Source organism: Dermacentor andersoni, chromosome 5 (assembly GCF_023375885.2).
Source record: "Dermacentor andersoni chromosome 5, qqDerAnde1_hic_scaffold, whole genome shotgun sequence".
Lineage (NCBI taxonomy): Eukaryota > Metazoa > Arthropoda > Arachnida > Ixodida > Ixodidae > Dermacentor > Dermacentor andersoni.
In genome coordinates this window covers 55,397,516-55,420,766 of record NC_092818.1, presented here as the reverse complement: position 1 = coordinate 55,420,766, position 23,251 = coordinate 55,397,516, and positions in this window count along the sequence as shown.

Here is a 23,251-nt window from a genome sequence, read left to right as displayed (position 1 = left end):
GTGGCCTGGAGTGCTTCCCACAGAAATCGGAGCTCCTTCTATAGAAGCCAAATTGGGCAGGTCGACGTTCAGACCCTCACCCTCGCCCCCGATACAACTCGACATGCATCAGCAGTGCATACCTACAGAACCTGGCATCCCTATCCTTGGTTTACGAACACTCAAGCAATTCGCTACTCATGTACACTAACCCACTCGCCTCATTGCACGCATCGCAATTCGACACCATGACATGAGAGAAAAGAACCTCATACGCCTGGTAACCACCTACGCCCTGAGCAGGATCACTTAGCCTTAGTACAACCAACCAGCTCAAGCTCAATACCACTATCAAGAGCGCCTATAAACAAGCCTACATCTTCCCATTTTGTACCTCTTATGAGAACCTGGACGGCCTCGGTATTCGCAGTCACACCACACAATCACACCATTCGCAATACTCACCACTAAGAAGAAACGGCAATCGCTTTGGCTTACGCCTCTAACAATGCACACTACATCATCAGCGATTCCAAAACGGCCATTCGGAACAACACGAGAGGACTGATAGCATCCCAAGCAAAGAAGGCACTCTCCGGTCCACCTCCGTCAAGGCAACGTCGCGACCAGGCCCTCTGGGCCCATCGTCACCAGGGTCTGCTTGGAAACGAAGCCGCCCACGAAACCAGAGTTCTCGCACACTGGGGGCATCATCCTTCTCTTGAGGCTTCCGATCCTGACGAGCCTCGCTCTGCATCTCTGCCACGCGCGGGACCGAATCGTCACGTTTAGAGAAATCTTCCTCCACTACTGCAGACAGCGGTTACGCTACCCCCAAAACGAACAATGTGAATAATTAGCAATCCATCACGTGGCGACTACTTCAGACGTGAACTTTCCCAAACCACGTGCTATACAACCGGATTTCCCCGAGGCGTACTGCCCACTCTGCAAAGCGTGCAAGGCCCCCGCTGATCTCGATCACATTCCCTGAGCACCTCCCAAAACCTCACCCACCAACACTCACAGCACTATACGCATCACTGTGCGCATAATAACTACGGCGACAGGTGAAACATTTCGGCTGGTCGTCCACAGTTCTCCACTAATTCAGGCGGCGATAACGCAGAGAGAAGCGTCGGCTGGAGCTAAAATACTAGAAGGGCATTCGTAAGCTCTGGGATTGGCGACAGCACATACAGAATGCAAACCAATGTTTTCAACTTCCTGGGGAACAATGTATTGTACAAGAGGAACGGAAAAACTGGTAGCATCAGGGCTACGCGAGCAGAGCTGCGGGCGCAATCGCATCCAGTTCACGTCGAACGATTCGCGGTACGTCTTCTGATGGCGATGCATGCTGCTGTGCGGGTTGATCCCAGGTCGACGTTGTGGCAGTATTGGGAAGTCTGGCGAAAGGGTGCAAGACGCGTCGGCTTTTCATCATCATCATCAGCAGCAGCAGCCTGGTTACCGCCACTGCAGGACAAAGGCCTCTCCTATACTTCTCCAACAACCCCGGTCATGTACTAATTGTGGCCATGTCGGCTTTTGGCCTACTCGAATTGTCGGCACTCTTTAATGAGAGCATCAACTGTAGAGCAGCTTTTGCACATGAGCAGATTAAATGCGTCGTCAGCAATGCCCTTAAGCACGTGGCCGACCTTCTCAGCTTCTGTCATGTCGTGATCGGCTTTACGACAAAGTGCCAGCACGTCCTGGATGTACGAGACATAGGACTCCGTGGGGGATTGTGCACGGCAGGCCAGTTCCTGCTTTGCGGCAATTTTTCGGCCGGCTGGTTTTCCAAACCACTCTGTCATTTTTTCTTTGCATTGGTCCAAGCTGGTTAGCTCCTCTACGTGGTTTTCGCACCTCGCCTTTGCCGTGCCTCACAGGTAGAAGAACGGATTAGCTAGCATTAGCGCGGCATCCCATCTGTTGAATTGACTGACGCGTTCGTACATAGCCACCCACTCTTCGACGTCGGCGCCATCGGTCCCGCAGACAGTTCCAGGATCCTTGGGTTGCACAACCACAACCGAAGGTGACAGCGACGTAGCTGGCGATGGTGACGTTGGAGGTGGCAACGACGTTGATTCCGCGTGCTCACCGTCATTCATAATGCGGACGGTGATGCGACGTCCACTGCAGAGCTCTGTTTCCAGCCGTGGTATCCCGCACCTCTATCAATATATTACGGGGATGTTGCGAGCATAGAAAGGCTATATACAATATATATTGAAAGGGGGTTTATTGCAGCTCGTACGCGGGATCGCAAGTAGCGCTTGATCGCGAGTCCTAGGCGTTCGCATCAGCAGCCCGAGCTCGGGTCTCGCGCCGCAGCGGTTGCAGTCCGCACAGCGCCACATGCATATTGCCCACTACAATTGCCCCCGCGGCGAAGAAGAGCCATCCTGGCGACCTAAGGGGATGACACGATAAGGGGGTCATGGTACGGTTTCAGGCGGCTGACGTGAACCGTCTCGCGGCCACGGCGGCGTTTGTCCGAAGATGGCGTCACCGGTTCGACCACATGATTCACAGGCGATGTACACGCGACGACCCGGTACGGACCCTGATATTTCGGAGCAAGCTTTGGGCTAAGGCCTGGAGATTGGAAGGGCAGCTGAAGTCAGACGTGAGAGTCCACGGCGAAGGACTGTGTGGGCTGCCCGTTGTCGTGGCGATCTTTGTGAATTCCTTGCGTAGCCGACGTGAACGAGCGAGCCAGTTGGCGGCACTCTTCAGCATGGCGAGCAACTTCGGAAAGAGGGGTGAATTCAGAGGCATCCGGATGATATGGTAGCACGGTGTCGAGGGTAGTGGATGGTTCACGTCCATAAAGAAGGAAAAATGGTGAGAAGCCTGTGGTAGCCTGAACGGCGGTATTATACGCGTACGTCACAAAAGGGAGGACATCGTCCCACTTAGAATGTCCCACTTAGCGTTCCGTTAGACCGTTAGTCTGTGGGTGATATGCCGTAGTGGTGCGGTGAATAGTGCGGCAAGCGGCGAGCAGCTCATTAATAACTTCGGACAGGAAGACACGGCCTCTGTCGCTTAGCAGTTCTCGCGGTGCGCCATGCCGTAAGATGAAATGGCGTAACATAAATGCGGCGACGTCGCGAGCAGCAGCCGAAGCAAGCGCAGCAGTTTCTGCATATCTTGTAAGGTGGTCTACTGCGACAATTATCCAATGATTTTCTTTAGCAGTGCATGGAAGAGGCCCATAAAGGTCAATGCCAATCCGATCAAAAGGACGTGCAGGACACGGTAAAGGTTGCAGAGGGCCTGTCGTATGAGGAGATGTCTTGCGTCGCTGACAGGCTACACATGACCGAATGTATTTGCGAACATAAGAATACATGCCGCGCCAGTAGTAGCGCTGGCGGAGCCGCTCGTAGGTTTTCAGGACGCCAGCATGAGCTTGTTGTGGGTCGGCGTGGAAATACGTGCATATGTCGGAGCGCACAAGGCGAGGGATGACCAGCAGCCACTTGCGACCGTCCGGCTGATATTTTCGGCGGTACAAGATGGCGTCCCGTAGCACGAAATGGGTGGCTTGGCGACGAAGGGCTCGAGGGCATGTAGCCGTTGAAGAACTGTGAAGAATGTCAATGAGAGGCACAATCCACGGTTCTTTCCTCTGTTCAGACGGCATGTCAGTAACACCAAGTGTAGCAACCGGGCACTCTATGGATGAGGGTGGCGTTTCGTCGGATCGCATGGGCGATCGGGAGAGTGCATCGGCATCAGAATGTTGGCGCCCGGATCGATAGATGACGCGAATGTCAAATTCTTGGAGCCGAAGAGCCCAACGTGCAAGACGGCCTGACGGATCTTTCAGTGACGCAAGCCAGCAAAGCGCGTGGTGGTCTGTCACAACATCGAACGGATGGCCATACAAGTAAGGGCGAAATGTGTTTAACGCCCAAACTATAGCCAAGCATTCTTTCTCTGTGACAGAATAATTGGTTTCTGCCTTCGTGAGGGCACGACTCGCATACGCAACCACATATTCCGGAAAGCCAGGCTTGCGTTGCGCAAGGACGGCTCCAAGACCAACGCCACTGGCGTCCGTATGAACTTCGGTCGGTGCAGTCGGGTCATAGTCGCGTAGAACAGGCCGTGAGGTAAGCAGGCGACGCAAAGTGGTGAAGGCTTGGTCACATGCCGGAGTCCAATCGCGAAGGTCACCAGGGCCAGCCAGGAGCTTCGTCAGGGGAGCGATGATGCAGGCAAAATTGCGCACAAAGCGTCGAAAATAGGAGCAAAGGCCGACAAAACTTCGGAGCTCTTTCAGTGTAGTCGGCCGTGGAAATTCTGCGACAGAACGAAGTTTGTAAGGGTCGGGAAGGACGCCGTATTTGGAAACGACATGGCCAAGTATGGTCAGCTGGCGGGCTCCGAAGCGGCACTTTTTCAAGTTAAGTTGAAGGCCGGCGGTGGCAAGGCAAGTAAGGACTTCGCGTAGACGAGATAGGTGAGTGGTGAAATCAGGGGAGAAAACTACCACGTCGTCTAAATGACAAAGGCACGTCTTCCATTTGAGGCCTCGCAGAATGTTATCCATCATCCTTTCGAATGTCGCGGCCGCATTGCAGAGGCCAAATGGCAACACTGTAAACTCATACAGGCCATCAGGCGTAATGAACGCTGTCTTCGAGCGGTCGGATTCATCCACTGGCACTTGCCAATAGCCCGATCGCAAGTCCAAAGAAGAAAAGAATTCAGCACCATGTAGACAATCCAGGGCGTCATCTATGCGCGGTAGAGGATAGACATCTTTTCGTGTAATCTTGTTGAGGCGACGATAGTCCACACAGAAACGAATCGAGCCATCTTTTTTCTTAATGAGTACAACGGGCGACGACCAAGGGCTGCAGGATGGCTTGATAACACCACGGTCAAGCATGTCTTCAACTTGCTCGGTGATGACGCGACGCTCGGTGGATGACACGCGGTACGGACGCTGGCGTAATGGTGCGTGATGTCCCGTATCAATGTGGTGGGAGACGGTACTTGTGCGGCCTAATGATGCTTGGTTCCAGTCAAAAGAGGCGTGAAAATCATTTAAAAGAGTTATTAGTTGCTCACGTTGTGTCGGCTCGAGGTCATCGGCAATGGAGCGACAAAAAACATCCGGTGGTACTCGGTTAGATGGCACATGGGGTGTCAGCGCTGTTACGTTGGCAGTATCTACGTCGTCGGTAATAGGGAAACGCACAATAACGTCAGCGTCCACAGACTCGCTGGTACCAATAGTCTCGCCACAGTGCAGAGCCAAAGTGTACGAATTTGGGTTTGAAATCAGCATTTCTGCAGCACCATGGTGAACCGTGGGGAGGGCGATAGGCAACAATATAGGCTGGCGGCGAATGAAGACGGCAGCGGGTGTAAACATGACCGTCGCTTCGGCAAGCGATGCGCATGAAAGAGGGACAAATACAGCACTGTGAGGAGGAAGGTCAGTATCTGAAGTTACACAGATCCTGCTAAGATCCTGAACTTGAAAGTCGTGAGATGGCAAATCGCACAGAACGGAGAACTGAACCTCAGCACGTGCACAGTCAATAACGGCATGATGGCGCGACAGAATATCCCAACCGAGAATCACATCGTGGGAGCAACAAGTTAATACAAAGAAATCAATCGAATACAATATGTCTCGAATCAGCACAATGGCAGTGCACATAGCGACTGGCTGTACTTGTTGTGCACCGGCTGTTCTAAGCAATGGTACCGACGGCTTCATGGTCACTTTCCGTGATGCACGACGAAGCTTCTCACTAATCACGGATACAGCAGCACCTGTATCGACGAGCGCAAGAGATTTGATGCCATCAACGGACACTTCAATAACGTTAGCGGGGGAAAAACGAGGACTTTGATGTTCCGCCGATGACGCAGTTCTTGCCTCAGGAACTGCGGAAATCAGTTTTCCGCCTCAGTAGTACTGGCACTGGGTCTACGACGCAGGGGTGAGAGTGAGCGCCGACGAGGGGAAGGCGAGCGACGAGTTCCGTAGAGCTGTGACTGCGGTGCCGGTATGTCATCAGCAGCGTAGACTTCCGGTGGTGGTCGTGAAGGCATACGGAAAGGTCGGAAGTCGGAGCTGGGTCGTCGCGGGGTGCCCACGAAGGCCGGCAAGCGCCGGCGGCAGAAGCGCACTACATGACATGGGGTACCGCAGGCATAGCATATTGGGCGGTTGTCAGCAGTGCGCCAAGGATTTGTACCCTGCTGCTGTGCACTGAAAAAGGGATCCGCCGGCTGGCGAGGCGAAGGCCGAGGAGAGAACACCGGCGGGCGAGGCGCTGAAGGCGGAGGAGAGAACCCCGGCAGACGAGGCGCCCGTGCGACGGCTTCAGCATACGTCAGAGGCGCGGCCACGGGAGCCGGCTGACACGCAGGTGGAAGAGCTTCGGTCACTTGCTCTTGAATTATCTGTCGGATCGCTGGAGCCAAACATTGAGAAGGATTCTCCGTGGTCGGCAAAATCGAGAGCTGGCGTGCAACCTCCTCGCGGACAAATTCTTTTATTTGCGTCAGCAAAGTTGTGTGGTTGTCGCCAATAATTAATTAATGATGCTAAGGAATCTTCCGTAGGCGGCGGGCGCCGAGCTAAGATGCGTTGTTTCCGTAGCTCGTCAAAACCTTGGCACAAATTGATAACTTCGGCCACGGTACGCGGATCCTTCGCTAACATTTGAAAGGCGTCCTCATCAATGCCTTTCATAATGTGTTTTATCTTGTCCTGTTCTGACATTGAGGGATTCACGCGCTTACACAGGTCAATGACATCTTCGATGTAACTTGTGAAAGTTTCACCGTGATGTTGCGCACGCCCCGTAAGTGTTGTTCTGCGCGAAGCTTGCGCACAGCGGGGCGCCCGAACACTTCTGCGAAACTTGTCTTGAATGTGCCCCATGTTGCGAAATCGTGTTCGTGGTTTCGGAACCAGAGGTTTCGACGCCGGTTAAGGAAAATAGCACGTTGTGCAACTTGGTGACGTCGTCCCACTTGTTATGCTGGCTCATCCGTTCGTAAGATGACAACCAATCCTCCACGTCATGATCATCGGTGCCGCTAAAGATGGCAGGTTCACGCTGGCGCAACACACCGGAAACGATGACCGCCGGAGGCTGTGGTGCATCTTCCTGGGTGGTTTCGTCAGGCATGGTCGTAGCAGTCGGTAGCGTCCGGCTTCGGAGTTCCAGTTTCCGAGGTCTACCCCGCAGCTCCACCAAATGAAAGGAGATTTATTGCAGCTCGTACGCGGGATCGCAAGTAGCGCTTGATCGCGAGTCCTAGGCGTTCGCATCAGCAGCCCGAGCTCGGGTCTCGCGCCGCAGCGGTGGCAGTCCGCACAGCGCCACATGCATATTGCCCACTACAATATATATATACAGGATGAGTCAGGGTAGTCAAGATAGCTGACCACCAACAACACGCAGCAGCCAGCGTCTCCTATCTTCGTTTTCTTTCATCCTTCTTTAAAAACATTATGGAAATGACACCTATGTCTACCTTAGATTAGCAACATTAGCTTAGCTTATGCATAAAGTTTAGTGGCTGCATGTGAGAAAAAAAATCACTGCGTAGCTAATAGGAATTAGATGGGTAGTGGTGGTGGTGGTGGTAACAACTTTATTACCAATCCGGCAAATTCGTGGCCTGGGCCTAGGCCGCCCCCGAGGAGGTCCGGAGATCCTGTCTCCTCGCCGCCTCACGGGCTTGCTGGATGGCCCATAGTTGATTTTCGAGGTTTGAGCTGCGCAACGCGGCCGTCCATCGCGCCGCAGCTTCATCTGGGGAAACTGCATTTTCTTCGCATATAACGTCACATTCCCAGAGAATGTGTCTAAGAGTTGCGTGAGCCCTACTGCATAGCTTGCAGTTATCATCTGAGTAGACGTCCGGATATATCCTCCTGAGATGGACGGGGTTGGGGAAGGTCTTTGTTTGTAGCTGCCGCCAGTCTACCGCTTGGGCCCTGTCGAGTTTGGCGTTAGGGGGCGGATAAACCCGCCTTGAGTTTTGGTAAAATTTTGTAATATCACAGTATCTGGTCATTCTGTCCCTCTCTGTCCATGCCTCCGTTGGATTTCCAACCCCAAGAGAGGTTCCTTCTTCGCGGGCGCGGAACGTGAGACCTCGCGCTACGCGGTGGACCTCCTCGTTGAGGTTGGGTACGGGGGTGTCGGGGGACGTGTGAGCCGGGAACCATATAATGTGTCGTTCCTCCGTCTCCTCGGAGGTGACATAGTGCGCGTTGGCTTTAAGTATAGCCTCAGCCTTCGGCGAAATTCTGCCTTGTGCATAGTTTCTGACCGCCGTCTGCGAGTCACTGAGTACATATCTGCAACTGGGGTTAACGATGGCTAGGGCTATCGCCACCTCTTCCGCTACCTCGGGGTTTTTTACACCTAAGCTGCAACAACTGACCAATTGTTTCTCGGTATTAAGGACGGCCACTGCAAAAGCACGTCGATCCTCGTATTCTGCCGCGTCTACGAACAGCGCCTCCTTGTCCCTACCGAAGGCTTTGAGTAAAGCCTTGGCTCTACTCTCTCTTCGACCCTGATTGAATTCGGGGCTCATGTTCTTGGGTATATTAGCCACCTGCAGCTTTTCCCTGATCGTGCTTGGAAGGGATGTCTTGTCGCCGTGCTGCTTGTGATAACTTATCCCGAGTTTGTCCAGGATACTCCTGCCCGCTCGTGTCTTCGCTAGTCTTTCGAGTTGCGAGATTTGTTGTGCTTCAATTAACTCTTCAAGCGTGTTGTGGACGCCCAGCTGTAGCAGCAGTTCCGTGCTGGTGCTGTCTGGAAGGCCCAGTGCCATCTTGTGTGCTCTTCTAATGAGGGTGTTCAGTTTGGCATATTCGGCCGCGTACCAGTTGTGGTAGGCGGCCACATAGGTAATGTGGCTAATAACGAAGGAGTGTATGAGTCTGACGACGTTGGCCTCCCTCATACCCTGATGTCTGTTGGTGATTCTTCTGATGAGCCTCATCGTGTTCGTGATCTTAGTCTCCAAATGCCTGACCGTTTCTCCGTTGTTGCCGTTCGATTCTATGATAAATCCGAGCACCTTAATCTGCTTCACCCTGGGTATTTCTTGTCCGTCTATGGTGCGTATGCAAATTTCTTCGTATGCAGCATGCTGGATGTAAGCCTTGGGGGGTCTTCCCCTAAGCGTCGGGCGGTAGAGGAGGAGTTCCGATTTTTCTGGCGAGCAGACGAGACCGGTTCCGACGAGGTACTCCTCCACCACCTCGACCGCGGTCTGTAATCGCTGTTCGATTTCTCCGTCGCTTCCCTCGGACACCCAGATCGTAACGTCGTCCGCGTATATTGTGTGATGCACTCCCTCGATGGCGTTGAGGCGCTCGGGGAGGCCGATCATAATGAGATTAAAGAGCATCGGCGAGATGACCGAGCCTTGCGGGGTGCCGACGCTGCCTATGTTCCTGTCTTCGGATGCGAGTTTGCCCAGCGTTAAGGAGACTTTCCTGTTTGTGAGGAAATCCTTAACATAGCTGTACGCTCGGTTTCCTAGATTGAGTGCGGCAATGCTGCGTAGTATGGCTGCGTGAGCTACATTATCGAAGGCTTTCTTGAGGTCTAATCCTAGAATGGCCCTGGTACCTCTTGTCTTGTTGTCGAGTATCTGGTGCTTGATTTGCAACATTGCATCCTGCGTGGAGAGATGAGCTCGAAATCCGAGCATGGTGTCTGGATACGCTTCCACGTCGTCCAAGTGTGCGTTGATACGGGTGAGGAAGGCGTGCTCCATCAACTTGCCGACGCACGACGTAAGGGATATTGGTCGAAGGTTGGCCAGATCTGGGGGTTTCCCTGGTTTGGGGATGAGCACCATTTTTGCTCTTTTCCACTGGTCAGGGATGCATCCTCGGGCCCAGCAATCGTTGATGTACTTGGTCAGTTCGGAGATGGTCTCGTCGTCCAAGTTACGAAGGGTCTTATTAGTTACGCCGTCCGGTCCCGGGGCCGACTTGCTGTTGAGCTTTTGCAAAGCGGCCCGGATTTCCGCCTCGCCAAAGTCTCTGTCCAGAGAGAAATTGGGATTTCCCGTGTATTCCCCGTGTTGAATAGTCGGGCTGTGCGGGGCGTATCTGTCGCAGAGTTCGGAAAGGATTTCTTCCTCGTTCTTGGTGTTCGTGTGTACTAGCTTGCGCATGGTTTCCCGATGTGTTGCCTTGGTCTTGGTCGGGTCTAGCAGGTGTCGGAGCAGGCGCCATGTGTGACCGGTGCCAATCCGTCCGTCCATCTCATTGCAGATCTCATCCCATTGTTGTTTACTAAGAGTTTTGCAGTGTTCTTCTATTTGTTTGTTGAGTAACGCTATGCGTTTCCTCAACTTCCTATTGTGTCTTTGTTTCTGCCACCTGGCTTGAAGCGATCGTTTGGCCTCCCACATGTGCACCAGGCGGCTGTCGATCTTCTCGACGGGAAGTTCTGGCGTCACGGTCTTTGTAACTTCATTGACGTCAGCCATCACTTGTTCGGCCCATTGTTGAATGTCTGTGATGGGCGCGTGCGTCATTCCGGCTCGATTCTTGCGGAACTGGTCCCAGTCCGTCCATTTGAAGGTTTTGTTGGGTTCGACTTTTATATTCTCCAATAATTTCGTTTCGAGAATTCTGTGGTCACTACCAAGGTCTTCGAACGTGTTATTCCAACTCGCTCCTCTTGCGTTCTTCACTAATGTTAGATCGGGCGTGGTGTCTCTTGTCAGCCCTGTTCCCATTCTGGTGGGGGAGCTGGGGTCGGTGATTAGGGTCAGGCCTGTTTCCTGTATATCCTGCCATAAAGCCTTGCCTTTGGCTCTCGTATAGGCATAGCCCCACGCACCATGCGGGGCGTTAAAATCTCCCCCTATTAGTAGGGGATGGGTGCCCGCGATGTCAGTGGCCTTCCTAAAAAGGGTTAGAAAGCGCTGTCGTATGTGCGCTGGCTTGCTGTATAGATTGAGGATAAACGTGCTGCTTTGGCTCTTGCTTTTAGGTATAATTTCTACGAATACTTGTTCAATCTGCGCTACCTTAAGGTCGTGACGAACGACCACTAAGCCTTTCCTGACCAAAGTAGTTACCGCTTGGTTCTCCCCGGAGGGGGGACCGATGGCTTGGTAACCGGGTAGTTTTGCTAATTCGTGTGTCTCTTGTAACATTATTACATCGGGTTTCGATTTGCTTTTAAGGTGTTGTTGCAGGACCGCTTTTTTTGCGGCGTAACTCCTGCAATTCCACTGCCATATCGTCAGCGCGCCTCTTTTACCGTGCTTGCCTATTTTGGTCTGGTCGAGGGCTGGAGGTCTGAAGAACCCCAGATGCTCCTGCGTTGTTTACAGGGGTGTCGTGGAATTGATTAGATGCGACCCCAATTATGGGGGCCCCTGCGGTGGTTACTGGCTGCAGCTTAGCTACTCTAAGACTTAGGTTGGCCACGTTGCTTTCGAATTTGTCAATTCTCGACATTATGGTCGAGACCGCCAGCGTGAGGTTGCCGACGGCTTCCGCTTGTTCTTTGAGTACATTTTGCATTTCTGTTAATTTCTGTCCTAGGTCTGCCAGTTGTGATCCGGTTTGGCTGCTAACGGCTGGAGCCTTTCTCTTAGGTGGCGGAGGGTTGTCGTCCTCCTCCATGCTATTATTAGGAGTTACCGCAGCTGCACCTGCACTACAAGTACTCAGACGGGGAGATATATCCACCCTTCGACTATTCTTAAGTTCCTGGATTTCTCTCGTGAGGTGTGAGATTAATTCTCTCAACTGCGCATTTTCCCGTCTCATTTCTGCTATTTCTTTAGAAGCTGCAGTCTCCTCAGTTCCGCCGCGGCGCGACGAGCCTTTGACCGCGTCTGCCCAGCTCACCTTGTTGGTGGCCTCTTCTACCGCCGGGCCGCCTCCGCTGCTGCGGGAACGCGAACGCGTACGGCTCCTGGATCTGGTTCGGGCCGGTCCGGGTGTGCGGCTCCGTGATCTGGACTTTCTGGTTCTCGAGCGGGCCCTCGAGCGTGAACGGGGCCTGGTATCTCGGGAAGGGCGTCCAACAGATTCCCTCGTAGCCTCCGATGCTAGAAATTCTTCCTGTTGTCGTTGTCTTTCCCAGCGTCGTCTCTTGACTATATATGGCGTCTTGAAGCGAGCCTTGCAATTCTTATCGGCCGTTAAGTGCTCACCCCCGCAAAGTTGGCAAAGGGGGTTGCACTGGTGGTCGAGACCTGGGTTGGCCGTACCGCAGCCTCTACAGATGCGGTCCTGCGGACTGGGGCACACGTCCATGCGGTGGCCCAGTCTGCCGCATTGGAAGCACAGGTCAAGTTGTTTTCTGTACAACGCGCACCTGATGAGAGCGCCTCCGTAGCGGACGAAGGAGGGAACTTTCAGTCCGGAAAACAGCACGATAACCGTGGTGGTATTGCTGAGTCGTTTCGCAGCGATTGCCGTAGGATTCTTGGGGGTAACGACCTGGGCGGTGATGTCCCGGGGCGAATCTTCGAGAGGTATACCCCTGATGACTCCTTTGGAAGTTAAGTCGGGTGCCGATTCATATGCGTTGGTCTGATAGGCCTGGCCGTTGACCACGAGGCGCTCGACTCTTTGGTATCTGTCTGCGTTGGCTGCACTGGGGGTACTCACTACGATGATGTTCTGTTGTACGTTGAGGCACACGGTGTCGTCTTCCCTGTGCTCCCCGGGTATGCCAGCAGCTTGGTAGACGCACGAAGCTACTCGGGCCGCTCCTAATTCGCCAATCTTGAGGCCTCCCTTTGGGCGAATGATAATCTTGAAATCACCCTTCGGTAGATATGGCATGCGGCTGGCCTTGATTAACTGCTGTTTCAGTTTCTGCTCGCGCTTCTTCCTTCCGCCGGTGCCGAGGTGGGCGCCGAAACTGCTCGTATTGGATCTCTCAACGGCTTGCTTTTTCGAGCCGACGGTACTCCAGCCCGTGCCGGCCTCAAATTCTTCTTGGGAAATGTTCACCCCTTGCACGAGAACCTCCATTTCTTCCGTCTGCGAGCGAGCGTGGGCGCGCGCCACGTGTACTTTTTGCGGGGGCGCCTATAGGCCTAGGCTCGCGGCAGCCACCACCGCGGCTGCCGGTGTGGCAGACGAAAATTTCGCGTAGAAGTTCGAAAAATGTGATTCCCACCTTGAAGTTGGTATCGGCAGAATCTTGGTAACTTGCTGCGTGAGATGGTAGCAAGAACTCGGTGATTTTCGGTGACTTCCCTGCGAAATCATTGAACGAAGACGGAGCCGACGTGAAGTGCATCTACCTTCTTCGGCCACCTCTTCTTCTTCCTAGATGGGTAGGGATACATTATTTACCCTTATGTGTTGTTGTATAAGTTGTGCTATTCATTTGATGCATATAGTAACATGTAAACATAAATGTAGTGTACCTTCCATTTACGTGCATGTGCGTGTGCGAATAAAATAGCACAACTTCTAATATCAAAACATATTGCACCAACTATACCCCATTATAGATGTTCTACATCGTATTCAGCTGATCTTATTTAAATTTTGCGACAGGTGCAGTTACAACATTTTATACCTGTGTGTAAACCAATTCATGGACTGTATGCATTGCATGCAAGAATGCATATTTTAGACTAATGCAGTACCTGAGGTAGCACTTTGTTATTTAGCTTTTGTCATCGCTTATTAGAGGGATCTTGTTGATTATGCCATCCAAACTTTTTATATAAAGGTTTGTGTTTAGTATACCAGCAGTGAAATACTGAATGCAGCTGCAATTCCTTGTATACTAGTGAGATGAATCCCACTGTTCATCGCTTTGTCACATGTTGTTCTTCAGTCACACACAGTGACTGTATTTGGTGGCATGAGTTCAGGGCTCTTTTTCTCAGCGGCCTTTCGATGAAGTGAAATATGCCTTTTCAACAGTCATTTTAGTGGAAAGCCACCACTGAACCAACACTTCAAAGACCCAATTCCTGCATGGTTTTCGCCAATCGGGGAGTGTGCGGAAACTGTGCGATACATCACTTCAGCTACACCAATTATCACACAGCTGAACCTGCTACATATAGTTAAGTCATCGATATAGGCAGAGGAAGATGTTGCACGTATGCAACAGTTACTCATCCCTTCAAATGTGAATGACCCAAATCTTGGCGAGCATCCGGCAGCACAAGTGGGAACACTTCTACTATCACCAGTGAAAACAAGTGGAATAATGCCATCATCTCAGCTGGTTTGTCATGATAACCTTGCCTGTACGTTTCTTATTTATATTCGATAGGCTTCTTATTTTATGGATTGACAGTTTTCACAACGTTTACTGCGCTATTGAAGGCACAGCACAGATACCAGTACGGGAGGAGGTATATACAAGTAGAGCAGAGAACCTGTCGGTAAGTTAAATCTATTCAGGTAAAACTACATCAAAGAAAATATTTTCACCTTAGAAGATATACCATCGGCAATGGATGCACATTCAGAACGTGCAATTAGTGCCATTTGTGGAGAGAGAGAGAGAGAGAAAGAAATGTTTATTTGCACCCGCAAACAAGTCCCGAGGAGACAAGAGTCTTCCTGTCTCTTCGGCTTGTTCCTTCCTTTTCAGCTGGCTGATGCTCCTTGGAGCTCAGCGGTGTCCAGGGTCATGAGGATGACTTGGATGAACTTCCTTCGAGCTGGTCAGAAAAGTCTTCCAGGACGGTCTATCCCTCTCTGGTTTATTGTATCTCGGACACGTCATATTATATGGATCATGTCCGCCTTGGCCCCGTAGTGTTTTCTCAGTGATACCGTGCCAACTCTTCAGAATGTAGGGGTTCCCTGGCTGGAGAGGCTGCCATTGGTGCACCGCTAAATAATCTATCGGGCCAATGCGTGCGCTTTCTCGTTGCCGGGCAAGCCTTCGTGGGCAGGAGTCCATATAAGATTAACTAATTCTTTTGGAATCGGTCTTTGGAGGTTCTGCCTGCGGTATATTTCATTATGGCTGTTATAAAATCTGACACTATAATTTTGACCCCTTTTTGATTAAAACTTAGTACTACTCTGTTTTGCGTGGTGCTGCAGCTCTTTAAATTTTTACCTTCTGCTGCATCGGTGCAGAACATTTCTTGTGTTTTATCTAGCGGTTTTTTTAATGCTTTACTGCTGTCTTTTCTTCTATATTGGGGGTGACTGGGATGCATGTTCTTCAGAAGTGATTGTATGCGTATCCTGTCTATGATTTGTGACAAAATGGCTCCCGTGTTTCTTACTTTGTTGTGGGTTTTGTATCTATGTTTCTCTAGAATCCTCAGACCACTTTTGCTTCTCATTAGTCATTAGTCATTAGCCGGGAGACTAGTGTGGCTTCGATCAACGTTTCTAGGGTGCTTGAAGTGTTCATGTTTAGTATCCTCTGCGTAGATGTGCATGGTGGCAGGTTTAAGGCTGTTTTAACTCCTTACCTAATGAGGATTTCTATTTTTTTTTTCGGCCCTTGTTAGTTTAAGGTATGGTGTTTCGTATGTGATCTTGCTGATCGCGAAAGGCTGTACTATCCTTAATAGGTTAGCCTCCCTCAAGCCTGCCTTCATGTTGGCGATTCTTCTGAGGAGTCAGCATGTTTGGCTTATGCTCATTTAAGGCTTTCCGATTGTTTCCGTATTTTTTTCATTGTCCTGAATGTGCAGCCTTAGCACTCGTATAGGTTTTACGTTTTGAATCGCGTCCCCGTAACCGTGAGTTTAATCCCGTCGTTAAGGATTTTCTTTCGCATTTTTTTGCGAACTGATGAAAAGAGCGTTTGTAGCTGAACATTTAAGTCCGGCTGCCATGTCTGGAAGATTGATACGTGTTATGCTGAAAACCTGTTTGCCTTTTGAATATTGACATAAAGAGAAATTCCAGTCTTTGCTTCTGTGTCGGAGGGTAGAATATCAAAGGAGAGGTGCAAAACGGATTTTGTATGTAATAGCCCCTTATCAATGTGCTACTCAAGTTGCGCCAAACCTAGCTATCGTGTGCACAGCATTGGACAAGGTACCATTTGCATGTCGGACACATTAAAAATCTTTTCCATTGAACCTTCTGGGCTCTAAATGTGAAATGCATGCTGTTTTCAGCTACTAATAGCGCATGTAAATATATGACCTGCATCACAAAGAGCTTATGTGACAAAAAAATGTGTACACCTTAGTGTTATGTTGCTTTTCATGGTGTCCAAGTTTCCTTAAAACAGTTTTGAATTTACAGGTTGCTTCACATGTTTATAGCTAAAAACAACAGAAAACTACTTGCATTGTGACTACGAGGTCACAACACGAGCATTTGTGCGGTATCCTTCCGGCCCATTGATGTGGCCTTGCACTATAAATATAAAATGTCACCCCTGCAAAGCTGAGCATCCACCCTTGCGTTTCAAACAATTTTTGAATGCTCAGCAGTTATGCTTATAAGCACATTCTGACAGCAAATCTACATCACCTTAATTTAAGTAGTTATCGTAGGGTAAATGGTACATGTTAGTTTTAACGTAATATTTTAGAATCTGCTGCAGATATTCGCATGAAAGTTCACGCGCTTATAAAAGATGCTCTTGGGGACAACACGAAACACTTTGTTTGTGTCTAGATGGTCTGCCTTTCCTGTGGCCCGCTCCCGAAATTTCAGGTGTGTTTAATTATTTGATGTACCTTTTCTCTGCAATCACGCAGAGGAATGTGATGATATTACACAGTGTTATTCTAAATACTCATAGGTTACATCTGAAATAAAGAGATATATTCGCTTTGGAGTTCGCTCAAAGATAAAATATTATCTCTGCGTGCACAAAGCCACAAGGGGGTTTCTTGCAGTGTAAGTTTTTTCAGTTTTATCATACATATTATTACGATATCCTCGAGCGATGCTCAAGGGACGAGCCGCCGCGAGGACGACGACGAAGTCGGTCTGTGCCCTTGGCGCGAGCGCGTGTCGGCCTGGCGATCTGTCTCCAGTGTAAATAGCCTGTATATTGCCTCTTTAATTTGTGTCTTTCCACATGTAACATTCTGGTGGAGGTCGGCGATCCCCGTCCTCACCACGAAACTCCAGAGTGGTCGGTACATCGAGCTTGTCACCATGCCTCCCGGTGACGAGACCGCCTCTGCAATGGCTTCGGCTTGTCCGACTGCTCCAATTATCACGGTTGCCCAACATCGCGACCCTGGTGTGTTCTCTGGCCTGGAGGGAGAGGACGTTGACGAATGGATCAAGCTCTATGAACACGCCAGTGCTAATAACAGGTGGGACCCAACGATCATGCTCGCCAGTCATCTTTTATCTCGGCGGCACCCCACGCGTGTGGCACCAAATGCATGACGACGAGATAAACAGTTGGGACAGTTTCAAAGAAAAGCTCAGGGAACTGTTCGCCGACCCCATTGGGCGCAACGCTGCCGCGAGAAAGTCTCTTGCGTCTCGTGTTCAGACATCTACAGAGCCGTACGTTTCAGACATCCTCGACATCTTGGCGCTCTGCCGCAAAGCTGACGATACTATGTCTGAAGCAGATAAAGTGTCGCATGTGCTAAAAGGCATCGCCGACGATGCTTTCAATTTGCTTGTTTTCGGCCACGTCTCAACTATCGACGCCATCATCAAAGAATGCCATCGCCTTCAACAAGCTAAGAGCCGCCATATCACACATCACATCACGCGGCTACCCAACACAGCTGCTACGTCGACATGTGAGGGTCGACCGCGTCAGACCACCCCCTGTGACCACGTAACTCGTATTGTTCGCCGCGAGCTCGAGGCTGCCTGTTTGCCAGCTTTCTCCGCGACGCCTCCCCATCCACCAGCAACCACGACTGCGCTGATTCAGGCCGTCGTCAGACAGGAATTTGAGAACATGGGTCTCCACTCCGTGCGTTCATCGTCTACACCCACGGTTCCCCATTTCTCTAGCAGCCCTCCTTGTCCCCGGCAGTCCTTTCCTGCCACATCTCGCCGCAACCCGGCCGAATGGCGTACCCCTGATGACAGGCTGATCTGCTTTCACTGCTGTCGCATCGGCCACGTCGCTCGTCACTGCCGCAACCGATGGCCACCACCTCCTCGGACATACACCGCCGCTCATTCCCGCCCCTTTGGACCTTCTGTTCCCTATGCCACCCGCCATGAACTGATTGCCGCTGATGCTCCTGCCCCGAACCTTCGCTACAGCCGCTCGCCCTCACCTCGACGCCATCAGTCTCGTTCGCCCCAACCCCGTCGCTTCTCTCCGTCGCCTATCGCCTCCCGGATCCAGCCGAAAAACTAGGCACTGCAGCTTCTGGAGGTGAAGCTGCGTTGTCCACCCTGCCCTCAAATCCTCTGCTCACGTTACACACGAACCAAAACCTTCTTGACGTTGACGTTGATGCATATGCTGTCACGGCACTCATCGATACAGGTGCACATCTTTCTATTATGAGTGCTGCCTTCCGTAACAATATCATCAGATTTTTTTAGCTCAGAATATTTATGACTGGTTGTAGTACATATGTACAAAGTTTCACTGGAATGTGATGAATACTTTCTGACAAAAGGTACATTGAATTTGACAAATTCATAACAAATGCAATTTGAGAAAAATGAAGTTTTATGTTCGAATACTGCATGTGGATGCTCAAAGGACCCCAAGAGAATAATTTCACTGCGGACTTCCTTACCACAGTCTCCAAAACCCTTCTTAGTGTTCCTTTTTATCCTTCGTCCTTCCTTGCTCTCGGCAGGGTCATAGAATTCTGCCCTCTCATCACGCTCCATCCTTTCGAGGGAAATATTACAAAGCAGGCCTGGAACCATTCCAAGGGCCTCCAGAACAGCTCTTCGTGCAAAATTATCGTCATTGTAGTAGGCTATTACATTGTTAGTTGCTGTCTTCAATGTGTAAGCACTGACAAAGTTTTCTTAAGGCAGCGGTACCAGATCAGTTGGTTGAGTGACTCATTGGTGTTCTGTGTTCGTCCTTGAATACATTTGCTCAGAAAACCGATGACCTTTGAAAATTCTCTTTGTGCTCCATTTGCTGGATGATTGTGCCATTTCGTGGGTAAGTAATCCGTTTGAAACTCGAAATAAAGGCGACCATGACTACGTAAGCAAAAGCAAGAGTTTGACGTAATAGTTATTTTCTACAAAGGACTATTACGTCATACTCTTGCTTCGAGTTGTTAACAAATTCAACTTCGCCCTCCCATCTGCTAGCTGTCTGGGTAGTTTAGATGGTAGAGCGGCTGGCCCGGAAAGGCGGTGGTCCCTGGTTCCAGCTCCGGACCAGGACAAGTTTTCCATCAACTGCGATGCTTTCCTTTCGAGGAACCCGTATGGGATTCTTTTGTGGCAATTGCTACGATTGGGTGGATGTCTCATTTTCTTTTAATTAATACATGATTTCTAGTACAAATCATTTACTTACCACACACACACACAAGAAAAAAACCACGCCATAACCAAGAAAACCGCGAACCACAACAATGAACAAACCGGCCTCGGCCTGCTATCTTTAAACACTAGGGCAGGCGGCACGCTTCGGCGTGACATATGAACCGCTTTGAGCGGGCGCTCCAGGTCGCGCTTCGGCAGGTTTGTTCCTCATAGTGCAGTCGATTTTTCCGTGCCAAAATTGCTAATTCGATTTTATGGGGATTTACCCTACCATACCCCATTAAGCGCGATGTAAAGGGATATTTGTACATAGCCAAGCTGTTCTAGTGTGCGCGCAGAAATACAGCATTGTCTAGTGGCACCGAATAGTCCGGATGTAACAGTGAACAACTAGTAAACAAAGCGGCTGATAATACTAACCTGACCCATATGTAGGAGCATTATATTATTTAGCTCGCGCGCAAAGTTGCTTTCAGCGTACTGAATAAACACAGCTTTGATTTGCCAAGTTATATTACGGCAGACACAGTACTGAAAGAGTCTGTACAATGGTGAGCAATGCGCCAAGGAATGAAAGATTACTTGTGATGTGTGGATTTGAATAGTAGATGTGAATGCATAGCAATTCACCAGTGTGCGTGTTTTCTTCTGGAACAGTCTTACATTTGGCACAGTGGCTGAGCCACTGCGGCCTCTTGACTGCAAATTTCTGTGCTCTCACAGTGCTAATTGGGGTATCATTCATTTAGCTACCCGAATAGTGAATAGATAATGGAGCACAACAATCTTCCAGTTTTACACAGAACAGCTCGTGCTTTATTCAGAAAACTGAACTTGAGAAACTATTCGCTGGTTTGTTATGCAAATAAAAAATTGGCAATGAATGTTTCCTCACTTTTTGTGCGGCCCCGTCTTCCGCCATATGCGCCTTCATTTCATTGTCATGTGCATGTTAAAGCAGCTACTAATTAAAAAAGACAAACACAAAACTACAAACTACATCGACCTTCGCACACCACAACAGGTCACTGAACTCACTGCTAAGCTAAGTCACTTGATAATCTCGGTTTGCTTTGAAATGAGTACAGGTAGTGGCCAGCTGTTTATGTTATGCTATATATTTTTCATTTTCCTTAATTAACCCGCCGCGGTTGCACACCGGCTATGGTGTTGGGCTACTGAGCACGAGGGCGCGGGATTGAATCCCGGCCAGGGCGGCCGCATTTTGATGAGGGTGAAATGCGAAAACACCTGTGTACTTAGATTTAGGTGCACGTTAAAGAACTTCAGATGGTCGAAATTTCCGGAGTCCCCCACAACGGCGTGCCTCATAATCAGAAATTGTTTTTGGCACGTAAAACACCATAATATAATTCAATTAAATTTTCCTTAAATATGGCTATGCATCAGCTAGCTAGGTTTTTATTGCATAAATACATAAACAACATGCAGCCCATGCCCAATTAACTCATATAACCTTAGTAAAGGTTACAATAGTTCATGAATAATTTGCATCCTGTGTGAGCTTATTTTTTATATATAGACCAATCGAAATAGAACACGCATGTATGATGCCGGCAGTATCAACAGTCTGAAGCCGATCATCCTTTTTGCTGCCATGGGTGAGAGAGGGAGCAGGCCTGTCATGGTCCTGTTTAACATTGCGCACTTTGGTAATGTTTTGTACATTGTTCAAATATTAAAGTACGTATCTCTAAGTAGTAAGGTGGCAACAGGTTGGCCACCCAGGCTGGCAAGAAAGAATACAGCTGTTTGATTTCACTCAAAATAAGTTCTCTGACCAGCAATATAAATTATTTGCTTTCGAATAAATACTCCCCTTGGAAGTATCTCATGAGTATATACGTGCATAAGGTCCCCGCTATACATACATATTGCTTTTATGGCAGTCATAATGAATTGTTAACTCACTAATTCACCTTCAATTCCTTGCTGCGTAAGGTTAACCACTTATGCACAACTTTTTTGCACGCAGAGAGAACTTAATTCATCACTTAAGGTTATATTTTGTTTCGAAAGTTTAAAAGCAGCAAGTATTAAATTTTTAATATGCATGTTTGATGCATCATCATTGGTTGCTTTATATATGTAAGAAAAGCAAAGCGCATTTAATGCATCCAAGTGCTTTAAGCACTCTCTTAAAATTCGCAGAGTGAAAAAACAAGGATCAGCAAGCATGTCAGCAAGCTGTACTCGGAGCCTCACACGCGTGCTCATTGGTAAAAAGCTGTGTCTTGGCGACATACGCAGCTGCATTCCGTGACAGATGTGCGTATGTTCCGTATTCTTGCAAGCTGTCACTAGCATTACAGAAACTGCGCCATCGCGCTGAACACGGGGATTTCGGACGAGTCGCTTCCGGCGACACCGTCACTTTCGCGTGACGTAACACGCAGCACGTCGGATAATTCTAGAGGTTTTGCTCAACCAGCCAAGGCAGCGCGCACTCAATGTAATCGTCCGAGAATATGTCGCATATTGTGAGATAATGCGATTGCAATACATCTTTAAAAGGTGGCTCAGATAAGATTTTTGTGCAGTTTTTCGAAGAAGGATGACGGTGCCAATGCAAAACATGCGGCTGTAGAACACAATGTGGCAACCTAGAGTCGCATTTTCACCGTCACGCGAAAGCTTGAAATCACATCTGCAAAAATATGCCAGTGTCATCTACTGCAGCGCCTCCTCTACGTAAATGAGGCGATATCTCCTGTCAAAAGTAGTTGACAACGTTGAACACCTTTGTTCCGCCGAACGGTGGTCAGCTGTCAACAGGCCGCGTCGCCCAATAGGAGTTCGCGTACGATCCATTCGAGCGGATTGAGCATGCACCGAATTTTGCGACACCACCCGCCTTTTGGGCGTCCGCACGCGGGCGGACGGTGGCGGAACGGACGGCCAGATTGACCATGTTTGGGCCCTCAGTATCAGAGCCGCGAAAACGCCCGCTCCGCTTGACAGCAAAAGACACGAAAGAAAGTGCTCACATTCTCGCGCTCGACGCGTCCAAAGGAACACGTGACCCAAGGGAACACGGAAAGCTTTTTCACGAGAAGCCCACAACTCTTGTAAAAGAACTTTGCACCAATGCCGCCACCCTTATTAAAGCGCTAGCACTCTTGAGCTACTTCGCGAACTTTCGGGGTTTACTTATCCATTTTTCGTATCTCTTTGTATCTTCCTATGTTGTTCGTATGAAATCGTTTTCTGGCATATTTGGCTGACTGGGCAGTCCATGGCCGAATGGGTAGCGGATGGGACTGTCGTTTAGAGGAAACATGGCCCGAAGCGAACCGTCGGAAAAACTTAGGTCATTGGGTATGGGCCAGTAGGTGTGTACCGCTCATCAATAAACGCCTCCGAGTCCAACTAGAGGGGCGAAGTAATTGCAACTGGGAATGTGCCGCTGTGTAGTGATACAAATATCTGTTATATTTCTTCGATACCCGGTGGAATCGAGCCCAGGTCACAAGGACAGGCTGAACCGCTAGGCTGCACCACGAACGTACAGTGTATGTGTGTGATGTGTGGTGCGCGACATGGTGCGGTGATCGGGACGGTAAAGAGTAGACGACAATGAGTGCACGCGCGCCGAGGCGGATTCCATGCTGGAAGAAGGAAAACAAGGACGCCGAAGAGCGTCCGGCACGAGAACGCGCGGCGCATGAAAAACAACAAAAAGAAGAAAAGCAACCAATTAGGAAAGACCACGGGGAGTCAGGCAGCCAATCGGAAAATGCCAAATCGGCCAGATCAGAAGAAAAAAAATTGGCTGTGACTTAGCTAAGGTTAAGCCCAGGATGCGAAGCATACTAGCCTTTATTTTAGTTG